The sequence below is a fragment of the Sitophilus oryzae genome, unplaced genomic scaffold (genome assembly GCF_002938485.1).
Source record: "Sitophilus oryzae breed Bouriz unplaced genomic scaffold, Soryzae_2.0 scaffold_1218_pilon_pilon, whole genome shotgun sequence".
NCBI classification, from domain to species: Eukaryota; Metazoa; Arthropoda; class Insecta; order Coleoptera; family Curculionidae; genus Sitophilus; species Sitophilus oryzae.
In genome coordinates this window covers 1,088,793-1,105,109 of record NW_022145858.1, presented here as the reverse complement: position 1 = coordinate 1,105,109, position 16,317 = coordinate 1,088,793, and the positions used below count along the sequence as shown (strand labels likewise).

The following is a 16,317-nucleotide window of genomic DNA, read 5'->3' as shown; positions in this document are numbered from 1 at the left end:
TTCTTGAAAGAATATTTAAAAAAATATATGTAGTAACAAGTAGCCCACCACAAGTTTGTCCACCCCCAGCAAATCTTAGCAGGTAAATTTAAGTTTTATATAACAACTATACATATAGATTTTTTATCACTAGAATTTTTTATTTTTTTTATAGTTTACAATTATTTTACATATTTGATAACAATACTTTATACATTTTTTTACATGTAAAATATATCAAAAAATGTTTATTGCAGAAATTGTATTTCTCTGATTATAATTCCCTACGCCACTGGAGAAATCCATGCTGAATAGCATTATTTATAGTTTCAAACATTAATTATAATAAAGGATATTGAAAATACTACTTGGAATTATTCAAAATAGTTTGGTTTGGATGTGGTACAAAACATATTAAAAGCATTTTACATATTTTTACTGCTATAATGAAAAAATGTACATTTTATGACCACATAACAAAAGTTGTGTATCGATTTTTATCTGTGAAATGTAATTCCAGCCACTTTTCTCTCGCTTCGGCCTTTGCAGCCATACGCTGAACATCTCACCATACTAAACAATACAGTTTATAAATTTAAAACAAAACAGTTGTCACAAAAAACATAAAAAATCTCTCGGTGTCACCTCGAAATCTTGTCACCTAAGTATGGCCGCCGATCGAATTTTGGCCTCACTAACCAATCACGGGAGAATATGCGTGTTAGCTGTCCCCTCCCTTTTCTTGTCTAAGCAAATGCAAATGACAAATGACAAGTGATGTGACACTCATGACACTCATTTCATTAACCTTAGTTCTTAGTTTTCGTTGTGTGATTTTGTGATTTGTATAAATAATACGAGTAATTATAATTTTATATGAATATATCGAGGTAAGTAACAAATTAAGCACATCATCTCGTCATCTGTATGCAGTATTATTAATTCGTGACGTCTCTAAAATAGATGAGCAATTCAACAAATATGGTGTACTCTGATCGGGAGAAGATGCTATTGACTACGTTGGTAAGAGAAAATCGGCTTGTAGAGGATAAAAGAGCGGACGCTGCGATGATAGCGGATAAAAAGCGAATAAAAAGCATCCCAACAGTTACGTAGGTTGTGGATAAATTTGAAACACAGGTACTTAATAATATTCTTTTTTAATAAACCTCTTTTGTACCCTTTGAATCTGTAAATAGAAGCATAATGAAAAATCTAATTTTGATATTAGGACAAAAGTCTCTTAGGGTATAAACATACTAGGGCATCTCGATGCGATGCATCCTACGCGCACGTTTTAAGCACTGTTTTAAAACGGCTAGTAAGTGCGCGTAGGATGCATCGCGGCGAGTATCGCATCGAGATGCCTCACTATTGTTTTCACATTATTAGTTAATCAAGCTAGGCATCGCGATCGCGATAATATTTCTTCATAATGATTAAGATAAAATCATTCATGCATCATTCAGCGTTCCGAGTTTCGAATGTTCTGAATAAGTTACACTGAAACACAGTAAAGCGATCATTCATATGAACGAATCATGATGAACGGATCATTTCAATGAATGACCTGGTGAGACACGGGTCACGGGAATGAACCGGGTCTTCCCATCCCTACTATGTAGGTACCCTTTGAGATCCTTTTACAGGGTTGTTCACCACATATGACACGGAGTATTGTAGCTAAACTATTAAATTTTTGCAAATTGTAAATTTTGGGTTCGTTGAAGGACTATTAGAGCTCCAATTTTAAAACATTTTTACACATATACAGAGTGTCCCAAATAAATAAAAAATATCAAAGTTGTATTTTTTGAATGGAACACCCTGTATATTATTACATTTTTAGTTTCTAGGATTAACATAAAGGTAAATTTGATTAAGGTTTGCCACATTTTAATCTTACCGTTTTTGAAATATTTAGGTTTTTGTCAAAATACAGTAATATTTTAATGCTTCATTCTAGGCGTATTTAAGTTTTTAAAACCAACTATTGTACTGAAGTATTTACTAAATTTTGTGTTGCAATAATAAAAGTTATACTACCTTATACAGAGTGTCTACAAATTTATTTTAAACTAGTTGAAGCCTGGCGCATCCGCCACGACATCAAGAAAAAAAATTCTTTTTATTTTTTGAATTAAATGAAAAACAAAAAATCCAGCGACGACAGTTTTTAGAAGAGCCAAGTAGCTATCTTTTAGTAAAAAAAGCAACTTTCTAGGGCAAGTCGTTACTTCAGTAGAGACGACACAGATAAACATTAGCATTTTATATATGTAGATAATTACTATCTTTAGGGTAATCACTTGTATAATTTAAATGGAACACCCTGTATATTTTAGGATAATCAGATGCACAATTTAATTATTGTCTATCAAATTGTATTATACCATTTTTTACCTATCCCTTCAAGTTTTCGTAAAAAATGCATTTTCTTATAATTTAGTCCTCATTTATCAATATACCCATGGAATATTGAAATTTTAGATTATTTTTAATGATGCAACAAATTTTTAAAGAGTACAGATACTAATATTGTTGATATAGTTCGTTTATTTCATTAAAAATAAAAAAAAACTGTTTAGATATTTGTTAAAGAGGACCAATTAATGATTCTAGTATTCAGTATTCAAATTACATTAATTTACTGTTTGCGTTGATTAATAATAATTGCTCCAAATAGTAAAAAACTGAATTTTGTATGTGTATTAGACAATGTGGAAAATAAATCACCTTCAAAATTTTATTTTATTTTTTTGACGAATGCTTATTTATAACAACAGAGACTTTCATTTACATAACCTATTATTATATTGATTCACAAAAAATGAAAATGAAAAATCTTCAAATCCAGATTTACTTAGAATAATTTATTAACTAACACAATTAAGTATGTAAATAATTAATATTTGGGCGGAAATAATGGTGCTATATTTAATTAATGGTATACTCTTTTATAACGATTTAAATAGTTTTCTTTTGAATACAAATGGGCTAGTAATATTATCCTTTTTAGTAGCTGTATATTTTGTACATTTGTTGCTTTAAAAATAATCTAAAATGTCGATATTCCATGGGTATATTGATAAATGAGGTCTAAATGATAAGAAAATGTATTTTCTAGGAAAACTTGAAGGGATAGGTAAAAAATGGTATAATACAATTTGATTATACTGATGGTATAATACAATTTGATCAATTTGATTAAATTTTGCATCTGATGATACTAAAATATACAGGGTGTTCCATTTAAATTAAACAAGTTATTGTCGTTTAAAGCTAGAAATTATTTAAAATAAATTTTTAGACACTCTGTATGAGGTAGTATTATTTTTAGTATAACAACACAATAACTGATTAATAAATAAACTTCAGTAATTGTTTAGTGTTAAAAACTGTGATACCCTTGGAGAAATAAAGCCTTAAAATTTTTACTGCAATTTCACAAGATCAAAAATGTATATAAAACGGTAAGGTTTAAGTGTGATAAACCTTAATCAAATTTTTACCTTTAATTAAGAAACTAAAAATGTAATAATATACAGGGTGTTCCGTTTAAAAAATACAACTTTGATATTTTTTTGTTTATTAGGGACACTCTGTATCTTGTAAAAATATTTTTAAATTGTATAGCCCTAATAGTCCAACTAACCCAAAACTTACAATTTGTAAAAATCTAATCGTTTAGCTATACAATGCTCCGTGTCGTATGTAGTGAACAAACCTGTATACAGGGTGGTCCGAACTGTATTCCGGAAACTTTGGAATCATATTCTGCAGATAAAAATAAGTAAATAAGTTCGTATAAATGTATGTCCTAAAATGCTTAGTTTCGGAGATACAGGGTGTAGAAGCTTTCGTTTTATTTCGATTTTTTTCAAATTATTTATGAAGTAACGTCAATATTTGGATGAAAATTGGTGTCTGGGGGTTTTGTAACACGAGAAATTTGATTTTGATGTCAAAATGGCTCCTATTTGTAGAGGTCGCCACCTACATGTGTTGTAACTGTTTTAAAGAGTAATAACTTTTCGTCTGTACCTGTATAAAACTACTGACTGAAAAAATAATACATTTCCATGACTTTCTACGTAAAAAATATCTCTTGGTGAAAATCGCTACGAGCAACCGTTCTCAAGATATTTAAAATGGAAAGTCAATAGATGTCATTATTGACAAAAAATAAACACACGTGTTAAGTATAGTTATTTGACTGAAATAATAAATTTTTATTTTTTTAAATTAATCATAATTTTTTTTTGCGAAAAAATGATAATTAAACAGTTTCTGTTGAACTTTTAGTACAAAATTATAGATTTCAGTCATATAACTATTTAGTCAACCTATTTAATTTATGTCAATGATGACAGGTATTGATAATTTGGATTCCAAATATCTCGAGAACCATTATTCGTAACGATTTTTATCAAGAGACTAAAAAAGTCGTAAATGTATATCTTTTACTCAGTAGTTTTATACAGGTATGGACAAAAAGTTATTACTCTTCAAACCAGTTATAAAATATGTAGGTGGCGCCCTCTACAGGTAGGAGTCATATTAACATGAAAATCAAATTTCTCATGTCAAAAAACTCCAAAAAGACGCCAATTTTCATCCAAATATTGACGTTACTTCATAAATTATTTGGAAAAAATCTCGAAATAAAAACGAAACTTCTACACCCTGTATCTCCGAAACTAAGCATTTTAAACATACATTTATAAGAACTTTTTTAGTTATTTTAATCAAGTTTCCGGAATACAGTTCGGACCACCCTGTATAGAGAGCATATATACAGTCATAATACAAAAGATAATATAAGTATTTTATTACTCTATGCACTCTATTTTGTACTAGAAAGATATCATCATTCTATCATTACTCTATAATATATTAGTTATAGTATCTATTTTTATTCATTAATTTCTATCTATAGTCTGTCCAACGAGAAGATCCTTGACAGTGATAGATGTGTCTATCATTTTTAATTTCAAAGTAGTTTATTTTATTTTACAAAGGAATAAGTTGGTACAACTGGAACGCATAGCAGGAAATTAATATATGTATTTAAAATTTGACTGACAAGTAACTTCAAAATATTGTGAAAAAAACTGTATAAAACTGAAAAAATGTAATCGAGTTATTTTATTTAATAAAAAACGGTATGTGTTAATACAAAACAAACAAAAACATAACACCACATACCAAAAAATATAAAAAAGAACTATTTCTTACTTTCAAGCTTTATGAAACTTCCCGCATTTATGATTATATTTATCAATATAACTTATGTACAAATACAAATTTGTAATATTCCGCAGGAATGAATAAAACAACACAAATAAAACAAACTATTTTATTAATAATAACACTTACCAAATTTTATACCTCACAGGTTGATTAATTAACTTTAATCTTAATTTTTTTAAACCAGTACCTTTTGACGTTATTTTTCTGCAGTACTAAAATCCATTATTTACCTATCGTGTGATGTCGATAGTTTACAGCTACTCCAGTTTTTAGTATGTGTTTAGTATGGTCCTTCTACCATATTCGAGATGCACTTATCTACGACGAGATGGTATACGAACTTTATTGATAGTAACTTTATTGGTGTGTCTGTATAAGACTTTCTGCCTGGGCAGCGAGTATTAACCATAAACTGTGCTCTGGGTTCTACAGTTAATTTTCACTCGATTTTTCCTCCACTTGACTTCAACAGACACAAAACACACCTAATAACACGAATCAAAATGCATCATCTTCCAAAACGCAGGGTATTTGACAAAAGTTGTCACAAAATTATAACCGATAATTTGGCAAGACTTTGACAAACGTCAAAAATCTCAAGGCGAGTTCAGGGTGCAGCCACACAATCCTAAAAACGGCGTATCGGCGTAACGGCGTAACGACCTTGAATCGATTTCCAGTAATTCTATTGGCTGAAATTTTTGACAGATGAATTTGACAGATAAAATTTCTGACAGATGAATGTTTCAGCCAATAGAATTACTGGAAATCTATTCAAGGTCATTACGCCGTTACGCCGATACGCCGTTTTTAGGATAGTGTGGCTGCACCCTCATACGCATCGGCGTCCGTTTGTCGTTCATCGTTCCGTCAAAGCAATAAAATTGAAATACGATCTGTCATTTTTGAAATAAACCAATAAAACTGGTTAAAAACAACAAGTGACGACGCATGACCAATTTATATTTAAACCCATCCATAGTTAACTTAAAAATTATTAGAAACTTTTTTTAGTAAAATAAATAGATTGGTATGGGACGTCATCTGCTTTTCTTCTGTCATCGTCTGTCGAAATCTTACCTGAGAAAAAAAACAGAGTATAGGTATACTTTTAAGTTGTATACTTAAAGATTACAAGATACTTAGTGATGCAGTATTCATATATTTAGACATCGTTCTAATACCATAGCAAATAGAATTTCGAGTATGACTTTCACATGACATGACCACAGAAAAAGAAATAACTAGTGATGGGAAAAATCGTATTACATATTTCAATAATCTAATTATCAGGTTATGAGTGATTTTAATAACTGGATTGTAATTCCAATTATAAACCACTAATATTATAATCAATTCTAAAGAATACACTTGCAACGTCGCAAGGTCGTCACCCATAATTCATCACTCAGTTTTCATTATTTGAAATTCGACTAGTTTCTAAGTCCCACTAGTCAACTCGCATACTCAACGTTGCTGTTTGTTGTCCCTTAATTTCGCAGTTCTGCACGCGCATAAACGAAAATAAAAACAGCTGTAAAAAAACTTACGTGTTCTTGCAAAATTGGCTGTAGCTAGGCGTTACCTAAGGGCGTTACTTTCCGCCGTTCTTTAAACCGTTCATAAAATAAGGCCACAGCAAACGGCAACATTGTTGGGTATGCGAGTTGACTAGTGGGACGTAGAAGCTTCTGTCGTCTTAACTTCTGTAGTTAAATTAAATTAAAACAGGTTAAACAAACATTCAAATTTTGCTATTAATAAGCAAATTGGGTTATTTGTCTCTCTCTCAGTCTCTATTAGTTTCTCGATAACGATAAAGAAAGAGATTACCGAACAGTCCCGCCGAAACATCGACTACTCGTATTAGTAATGGTAAGTCATGGCAAACGATGCGATTATATGTTGTCTTGAAGATTTTTAAAGAATTCACTTTTGTAAATTCAAAATAAAATTATTTATGATCTTTGTAAAAAATACGGATTTAACAAAGATTTAAGGAATAATCAAAATCGTAACTTAAATAATGTCTCTCGACAAAATATCAAAATCTGGACGAATCCTAAAACTACATTCGATACAGCCTCATCATTCTGCCGAGTCCACAAAAATCTTATCGCCAGACTAAACGGTTTTATTTCAGACGATAGCTCGCCGCCACCCCGCGCCTTGCCGTTAAAATGGTAGCTCTTTTCAAATTTCGCCTACATTCGGCCATTCTGATGAGGCTGGTTGGCCTCAACCAATTGCGTTTCATCCTGTAAGAATATTTATTACATAATCTCTATAAGTCCATCAATATCCATTGGCATTTTAATCCAGTAGGCAAACATCTACTCAAACTAAATTAACCATATGCATACAGATGAAATAAATTTGCTTAAAATTCATATGGGCAATCATCCACATGAGCTAATTTTAATAGGCAGGTCCTTAACATACATATAGGCACCATATTACAATTGGAACATCCCTAAAATGAATGTTAAGGTAAATAAATGTTGAGTTTTCTTATTTCTTAACCCCTCATTACTGAACAATTGTGAACTAATAAAAATTATAGGGCACATTTTAAATTTTATTCTCTGTTTTTTTATTGTAGTTGTAAAATTCATATATACCCTGCTGGCAAACGAAACCTTGGGTCGGCGTTTACATGTATAGAGTGACTTAACCACTTAAACTGACGCTAGATTCCATGCGCTTGGGAAAATACTTGCCTTCTGTCTTTATTCAGTACATCTTATTTTTCTAAGCGTGTTGACCGTACTCTTCGTACACACGAAAATTGGCTCCCAAGACCAGAAATGCCAGCCCTATTATAATACATATACATATAATAATAAAGTTTTTTCAAAAATATGTAAACTCTACAAACATTAGTTTTTGGTAAAATATTGTGTTACTAGGTTAAATAATTATTTTATTTTGTTATGGCTAATAGAGGGAGTCTCATTCGCCGGAGACGAACAACGTTTGGAACAAGATATTGAAACTGCATTTACTAATACACCTAAAATTTGATATTTTATTTAATAAAATAAAGTAAAAAAACCCTTGTTGATTTTTTTAATCGTTATTCTTATGTGAAAAGCCATCTTGTAATAAAAAACTATGCCGGTTTTTATTTGTATCACTATCCCCCCTCAACTGATTTTTTTCACAATGCGACAAATATGTAAATTTTATTATTTTTTCTTAATTTATTAAACTATTATTTTAATTTCCTGAAAATATACTGTCTGTCCATGGTACAAAGAATACAAGGTATGATCGATAGAGGCTCCAATTTCGTTCAGTTCGCGCATACCACCTGTGACGTCACTAGGAAAATAATTAATAAATAAAAAATAAAGAAAGTTGACAGAGAGATCTGCATTTTTATATTTTTTAGGGTTCTGGTTAAGAATTGTTTATTTTTTCTGACTTTTTAGTTCGTTTAATTTAATAATTACTACAACCAGCAGTTCCAAAATATATATTTAAAAATAAAAGACAAAAATCCAAAATATTAATTATCTATTAACATGGATTTGGACCATAATAGGTAAGAATACTAAATTTATTTCTATATTCGGTATAAAATTGTTTATTAGGTTTTTAGTTTGCGATGTTTATATGGACAGAGAAATTGTTACACATCATTTAAAAAATGTTGGGAAGTTGATTGTTTCCCATCGAAAAGTAGAAAATGCCAATGCAGATGAATGTATTGTAATTGTAATAGAAGTAATTCCAAGGGTGAAATTTATTATAATTAGTGGAAGTAATTCCAAGGGTGAAGTTTATTATAATCAGTGACCTGTGCTTCTTTTTATATGTAGATGTTTCAGGTTTTGAGTATAAATCGGTTGTACGAAACCCAAAATTTAGAGGAAGTACTTGCATACCCAGAATATGCCCATCTAGGATTATAGCTCAAATTTCCTTTAATGGTAGGCAATTATTCAATACAAATTAACTTTTTAAGTGACTGAAATATTAAATAGTTTACAATATGGTATATCACTGTAAAAATATATTACTTTTAGTCTATAAACAAATCAGGGATTTAAAAAGGGGCTAAATAAGTTTTGCTGTATTTATTTCAAAGGTATTACAAAAATATTTTGAATCTTAGCTTAACATGGCAAAAGATACAGAATACACGACAATTACTTTCTCAGTTTCAAGCCTTAAAACTGTAGAAACAAACTAATAATAAACAAAATAAACTTTTAATCTTTGGTAAAGGCATTTAAGGCTAAAAATGTACAGCAAAAATACCAAAAAAACGTCATTGAAAAACAAAACGTTACTGTAACAAACCAACAATGGGTAAACGAAAAAAAACTTTTCACGCTTGGAAAATGTCTTGAACTGAATCGACGGGCATATATGTATGTCCGGTAAGTAAGAAGTTTATTTGGATAATTTCAATACATTTGCAATTTTGTAGGGTCGCATGTATCATAGCTAGAATCGTCCGGTTTCTGTTTTGCCCAGGACAGCAGTATTCAATACAAATTAACTTTTTAAGTGACTGAAATATTAAATAGTTTACAATATGGTATATCACTGTAAAAATATATTACTTTTAGGTACAATTAGGGTCCCATACAGTACAATCAATTTGTATTAATACCGGAGATTAAAAAATAACAGAATAAAGAGTTCGTTTTTGTATACTATAAAAATAAACTATAGAATACAACAGTATTTAAAAAATTAAATAAAAAAGTTATGCTCCGGCCGAGATTCGAACTCCGGTCTCTCGCTTCCTAGCCTGACCACAGTAACGATGCGATCCACAGTAACTTGCTTAGCGATAGTTCAATGACGGTATATAAACAAAAAAAAACAGGTTCATTACAGTATCTTGACGATTTGAACTGGCGCGCGGAGCGTGCTGACCAATAGCGCCTGTTATCACCTGTAACCTAGCGACCAACCTGCGCAATATCATACCTTGTTTTCTTTGTACCATGCTGTCTGTCTTAATATACGTCTAATCTTTGTACACACCTACATTGTTGCCATCGCGCAGGTACCCTATTTCCTTCTCTATCCATTCTCTCTCGCACTCGTTGATTTTCGCAAACCAATGTGTGATGAAGTGTTAGAGCGTTTTATGAATGGATCATTATATCTCCCGAGTTTAAATATCTTTGCTGGCGACAGTACGAAGTTCTGAGAACGGTGCTTAATAAAATATAACACTATTGTGACTTTAACCTGAATATCGAACTACAATATCCATAATTTCTATTTTGGGACCTGAAACAACGGGAAGATTTAACAAAAAATAGCCAGTTCGATTATGAAATTATTTTGTATTACTGCCGCCGCCACCGGTTTTTGAAATCCTATTATGAGTCCAGACAGTACATTCAAATACCTATATTGTATTGTGTAAAAAACGTTTAAATTTAACCTGAGTAGTTAATTAAGTTTAAGCTGATTTTAAAGTGTTTCCGTTAAATGCCATATATGGCGACATTGAACAGTAAATTATTACCAAATCAATAAATTATGATTTAATACCATCATACAAAACCTGTTTTACCTACATTTTTGTTTTGTTATTTGAACAGTAAGGGTAAAAAAACAACAATACCCATTTTATGGAATTTTTAAGTAATCAATCTAATTTGTTTGAGAATATCAAGCCCTAAATACATGTCAGTTTTAATTGAATATGGTATTTGGCAATATTAAATTATCATTTTCTCCGTAAGTCGGTGTTGTGACGTTGCACAGTGCTTCGTCTCATGGACAAAAATCGAAAAAAAGTTAAAATTTACTAATATCTGAATATGTAATTTTATATTTATAGCAATGTTCAACCATCCTATATATTATTTTTCATAAACAGCGTTTTTTGTTAGCAAATATTTTCACTAAAAATAAATTTATTTATAAATCATTATCTTATATCAGTGAAAAGAATAACATTCATAGTAGTTCTGTATATGGAGTTAAACGTTACGTACTTAATTGAAAGTCACTATGGATATTGTTAAACAAGGTATGTACTCTAAATTTATTTCTAAACAAGTTCGTTATTGTTTAGTTTTTATTTATTTTTTAAGATGATTCTTAAATGGGCATAAACATTTTACGTTTTCAAACTTCAAAAAGGCATTAAAAAAACATATCAAAACGTATCGTATTTATTGAATATTTTTGTTGCCATATTCATACACTTTTAATTTTTGCATAGTTCACCTGCGTCTGCTTGCGACGAACTTTATTTTATAATACTTTTCAGATGGAGTAAAATTGATAAGCAATACCGATCTGGTTAATAATTGGCTGGATCATAGGGACAAGAACTCAAAATTATTTATATTTCAAAAAATGTGTTCTTTATTAGATATTGATGAACCTTCCAGTCCAATGAGATAACCACTTGTGCCTGAGCCCACTATGTTGGAGCGAAACGTGGCATAAAAAATGTTCCCATCTTTCAATTTATTATAAAACCTCATACCCAAGAAAACGAAAAAATAATATATGGATATGGTCTATTAAAGAGGTAACTATTAACATCCAAACCCCTCATACCAACAAAAAGAACAGTAACAACGCGAAAAAGTAACATATTAGAAAATGATGTATAGTAATATCTTATATGTGAGGATATTTCATCTACCTGTGATTTGGATAGTATAAATTTGGAAGATTCTGTCAGCAATGATTCTTCTGAATCAGAGTAGTTACGATCTATGCATTTTGTTGTCCTAAAGTAAATTTATAGTATCTTAAGTTTTTTTTTAAATTAAATATAACATTAATGTTTCTTTTTCATTAAAGAAAAATATTTTTATCTTATATTAGGTTTATATTGTAGGATCATGTTCTAATGTTATTCCAATTCTTTTTTATCACAGGAATTTATTTAATACTTACACCGTTTTCATACTATAAATTATTATTTCCTTAGATGGAACAGAGCTCCAACATTTTTATTATTTATAAGATTTTTTTTCATAAACGTGGGACTAAGAACATCATCATTTAGTACAATGAGAGTACTCATCATTTGTGTCAAATAAACCTAGTTTGGAATAAATTGCCTACAATAAAATAGAAGTTTTGCATTTTTGTCCTCTAGAGCCATATGTTCGAAGCACTGTGCGTCGGTTTTTCCCCTTACCCTTCATTTATGGTAATTAATGCTTTGAATCAAACATGAATTCAGAGTGGTGTTTTGTGTTATATTTTTCTATCAACTTAAACCCCTGTTTTTTTTTTCTGGTGATAGTATTTACCTAACAAAATAATTTATTTTTATAGCTAAGTCTGAGGGGATGTCTCACTTGGGTAAAAAATGTGCTGCCAAAAGATCTTTCTACTGCCCATGCCAATGACTGCGAAGATAACTCTTCAGTTACAAAGCCATAACATATACAAGATAAGACATATCTGATGGGTTGCTCTTTCATATTCTAGGAGTGTTGAAGAAAATGTTGGTCCCTATAAGTAGATAATGAGACCAAAATACATAATATGTATATAATATTGTTGTAAGAAATATGTGTTTAGAAGTTTTTAAAATGGATATTACCAACGCACATGATACTGTTTATAAATACAGGTATTATGACATTTTTAGGTTATTTTAGGTTTTAATATTATCCCTACATTGTAGACTACTTCTACTCATTCTACATTGTAGGTATTTGATATTTTGTAGGTATCAATCAGATGTTGGCATAGGGCAAAAAATGTGTATCCAGATAGTTTTTCTGAAGAGATTTCTGAAAGCAATAAATATATGCAAAGTCAGAACTGATCACACACATGTATTATTTTCCTATTAGACGGAGAGCTGGCTACATAAAAAACCTTATCATCGTTACATGGCTAATTTTTTGTGCGAAGTATCCTTTTGTGTAGCCATTACGAAATAGTCATGTGTGTCAGCGCAATCCCGGGGCTTAAAGCAGGGGCGGCCAATATTAAGGGTGAAATTTTGACACTAAAAATATTATAAGGTACACTTGTTATAATTGTCAAGTAGATTTTAATTATTATTAAAAAACATGTAAAATTGTTGATAGACATTTTTCTCGTAGTTAAAATGCCGGCAGACAACGCGAAACAGCATGGAATTTTGACAAAAAAATCATCGCATACATGCATGTCGATTGGTGGAATATGTCATGTTTATTTATTTAAAAAGCCGTATGCAAAAGGGCAGACAAAAAAATCGTGGCCAAATCAGCGGTAGACAGTTATAAAAAGCGCGATATTACTCTACAGGATAAATCTTGAATAAGTGCAAATATTTGCAGAGCTGGTAGATCTCGATAAAAGAAACATATGCATTTACTTTTTACTGTTTTCCAAATAAGTCCAAAATAACCAAGTGATTCAAGTTCGAAAATTTAAAAAGAAATGATTTATTTTTAAATAATTTTGTAAGCCACCTGTTTTTGTCTGTATTTGCATTCATTCTTTTAGTGTTGTAGCCATAGAGTAAAGCCGTAAGCATGGTAGGTTAAGAAATAATTATACCGTGGGTAAATTTGCGGTGAACAGGCAGTTCTAAAAAGCTTTCTAAAATATACAGGAAAATTAAAAAAAGTCACGATTTTCTACATCTTTTTTTGCGAAAAAATAACTCATAGGCGTGTTCCAGGGGTTGAAAAATATATTATCCTTAAAAGCATTTTCACTTATTTAAGCCTAAGGAAACGCTTGCCGCGTTATCAATTGAAACATAATACATGTAAGTCTACAAAAATTTAAGGTGCAGATATCGATTCAGAGGAAGACTCGTTCGTGAGAGCGAGAATCTGCAGTACAATGAGTCAGATACAAATAGTGAGACAGAAAAGTAAATATATGATATCTGTTTTGAAATAATAAAAAAATATATTTATAATATTATCGTATACATGATTTATCTATACTTAAATTGACGAGGCAGCGAGCGTTCCCTGAAAGCGCTAGAGCAATATCGCGCTTTGGATAACTGTCTGCAGCTGATTTAGCCACGATCTTTTTGTCTGCCCTTTTTCATACGGCTTTTAAAATAAATAAATATTACATTCCACCAATCGGCATGCATGTATGCCATAATTTTTTTCATTCTTCAAATTTAATTTTTTAATAATTTTTAAAATTTCATGCCTCTTTCGCGTTGTCTGTCGGCATTTTAGCGACTAGAAAAATGTCTGCCCACAATTTTCCACGTTTCTTAATAATAAATAAAAGCTATTTTTGCAATTATAACTCGGAGTACCTTATAATATTTTTAGTGTCAAAATTTCATCCTTTCGATTGGCCGCCCCCGCTTTAAGCCCCGGGATCGCGCTGGCAGATATGACTATTTCATAATGGCTACATAAAAGGATACTTCACACAAAAAATTAGCCATATAACGATGATAAGGTTTTTCATCTAGCCAGCTCTTAGACTATATATGGAATTTTGTTTGGTTCTATATGGAATTCTGCAAGTATATGGAGGTGTAAATATTTTTCTGTTTTGGGATTGATTAATTTAGTTTTCCATGGTAATATCAAAGGTTATGAGGTTGTTACATTTTCTTTTTGAGTGCGGCATACAGAGCTACCTACAGTTTGTTCCATATAGTTGGACACAAATGGGAAAAGATTCGTCAAAAATGCGGAATGCATAACAATAAAGAAAAATTATTTAAGATAGTCAATATTGTCTTCCTTGACAGTTTCATATAAATTTTTGGAAGTAAATATTTTATAAGTAATGATCACATAATTATTAGTATATCAGATCTTATGTGATTTTTTTATAACTAGGCACAGATACTTGATTGCTTAAGAATACGCAGGGTAGTTTTTGAAGAAATAATTCCAAACATTAAGAAACTAAGCACAGCTGATTATTGAAAATATTTTACTTCTCTCTATACTACTTTGTGCGAAAAATATTTGTTGAATAATGATATTAATTCAGAATTTTAATTATGGTTGATTCTGTTGGTACAGAAAATATGTGCTGCTAATGTGCTAGATATATTACTTAGGATTGCGCTGTATTTTCTATTGATTTTTCTCCTCTTTGTGTGTTTCCCTTTATTATTTCCAGGAATTTTTATTTGTTTCATTGTTGTCAAATGCAAGGAAGTATTCATCACTAGTAAACGACAGTGTATATAATAATAATGGTGCTGGCACACCATGTATGTATGCAGCTATGGGTAGGAGCCGTTCCTCCGGCGCCCGCCTTTGAGTTCAAAATCAAAACACCGAGAAATTCTGCGACTTCCAAAACACAACAACAGCGGATTCTAACTTCAAATTGTTCCGTAACTATGAGAAATATGCGGGTTGTAATGTTGAGCGGTCCCACAAGTTGAATTAGTATGTTTCCCTTTATTACTTGCCAGGGATTATGCTTTGTTTCGCTGTTGTCAAATTCAAGGAAGTATTCATCACTAATAAACGACTGCATACAATGTATTGCTTTGAGTATGTTCAGTGCAATTTTCACTGTCTTGTTAGAAAATAATGGTGCTGGCACACCCTGTATATTCGCACGCCTCGAAGTTACTCACACAACTAAGTGACAGATTTGTATTAATTTTTGAATCGTATGTATCCTGCAATACTTCTGGGCATCTGTATTGTCTCATAATACTAATTTCATTCTTCAACTGCAGACCACTGCGCATTGCTCTGAGCTCATCATTGAGCCAGATAATATTTAAGCTTTGGTCAGATCTGACTGATTTTTTTTCAGGGAATTACTGCTTGTAATACTCAATACTCAACCAAAACTGTCAGAAATTTTACTATAATATATTGTTACCTATGAAATTCCAATTTATCTCAGACAACACAAGTAAAGTGTTTTGGTGTATTTTGATGAATTAGTGCTTTAATTTTCTGTTATAACACCAAATTTTCACACACCGCACTTAATCAGACAGCATGTCATAGTAATTCATAAAACCAATCTGTTTTTTCTCTAATATCCAGGAATTCGCTACTGCTACATTCCACCTTTTTGAAAGATATTTGTTCATTACATGAAATATATTCTTTTAGATGTAAATTTTATACGCGTTTCAGATTTCATTCGGAAGGGGCATAATTGTGTGTTTTATTACTG

The 16,317-nt window shown here is 30.9% G+C and overlaps 1 long non-coding RNA gene across 1 annotated transcript; it reads left to right on the top strand.

Annotated features, from left to right (window-relative positions):
• The first annotated feature begins 767 nt into the window (after positions 1-767).
• On the top strand, positions 768-13,066 carry LOC115874073. The gene is made up of 4 exons (XR_004048769.1): positions 768-869; positions 943-1,119; positions 12,511-12,811; positions 12,911-13,066. It is a non-coding gene; the product is annotated as an uncharacterized LOC115874073 (long non-coding RNA).
• The last annotated feature ends 3,251 nt before the right edge of the window (positions 13,067-16,317 follow it).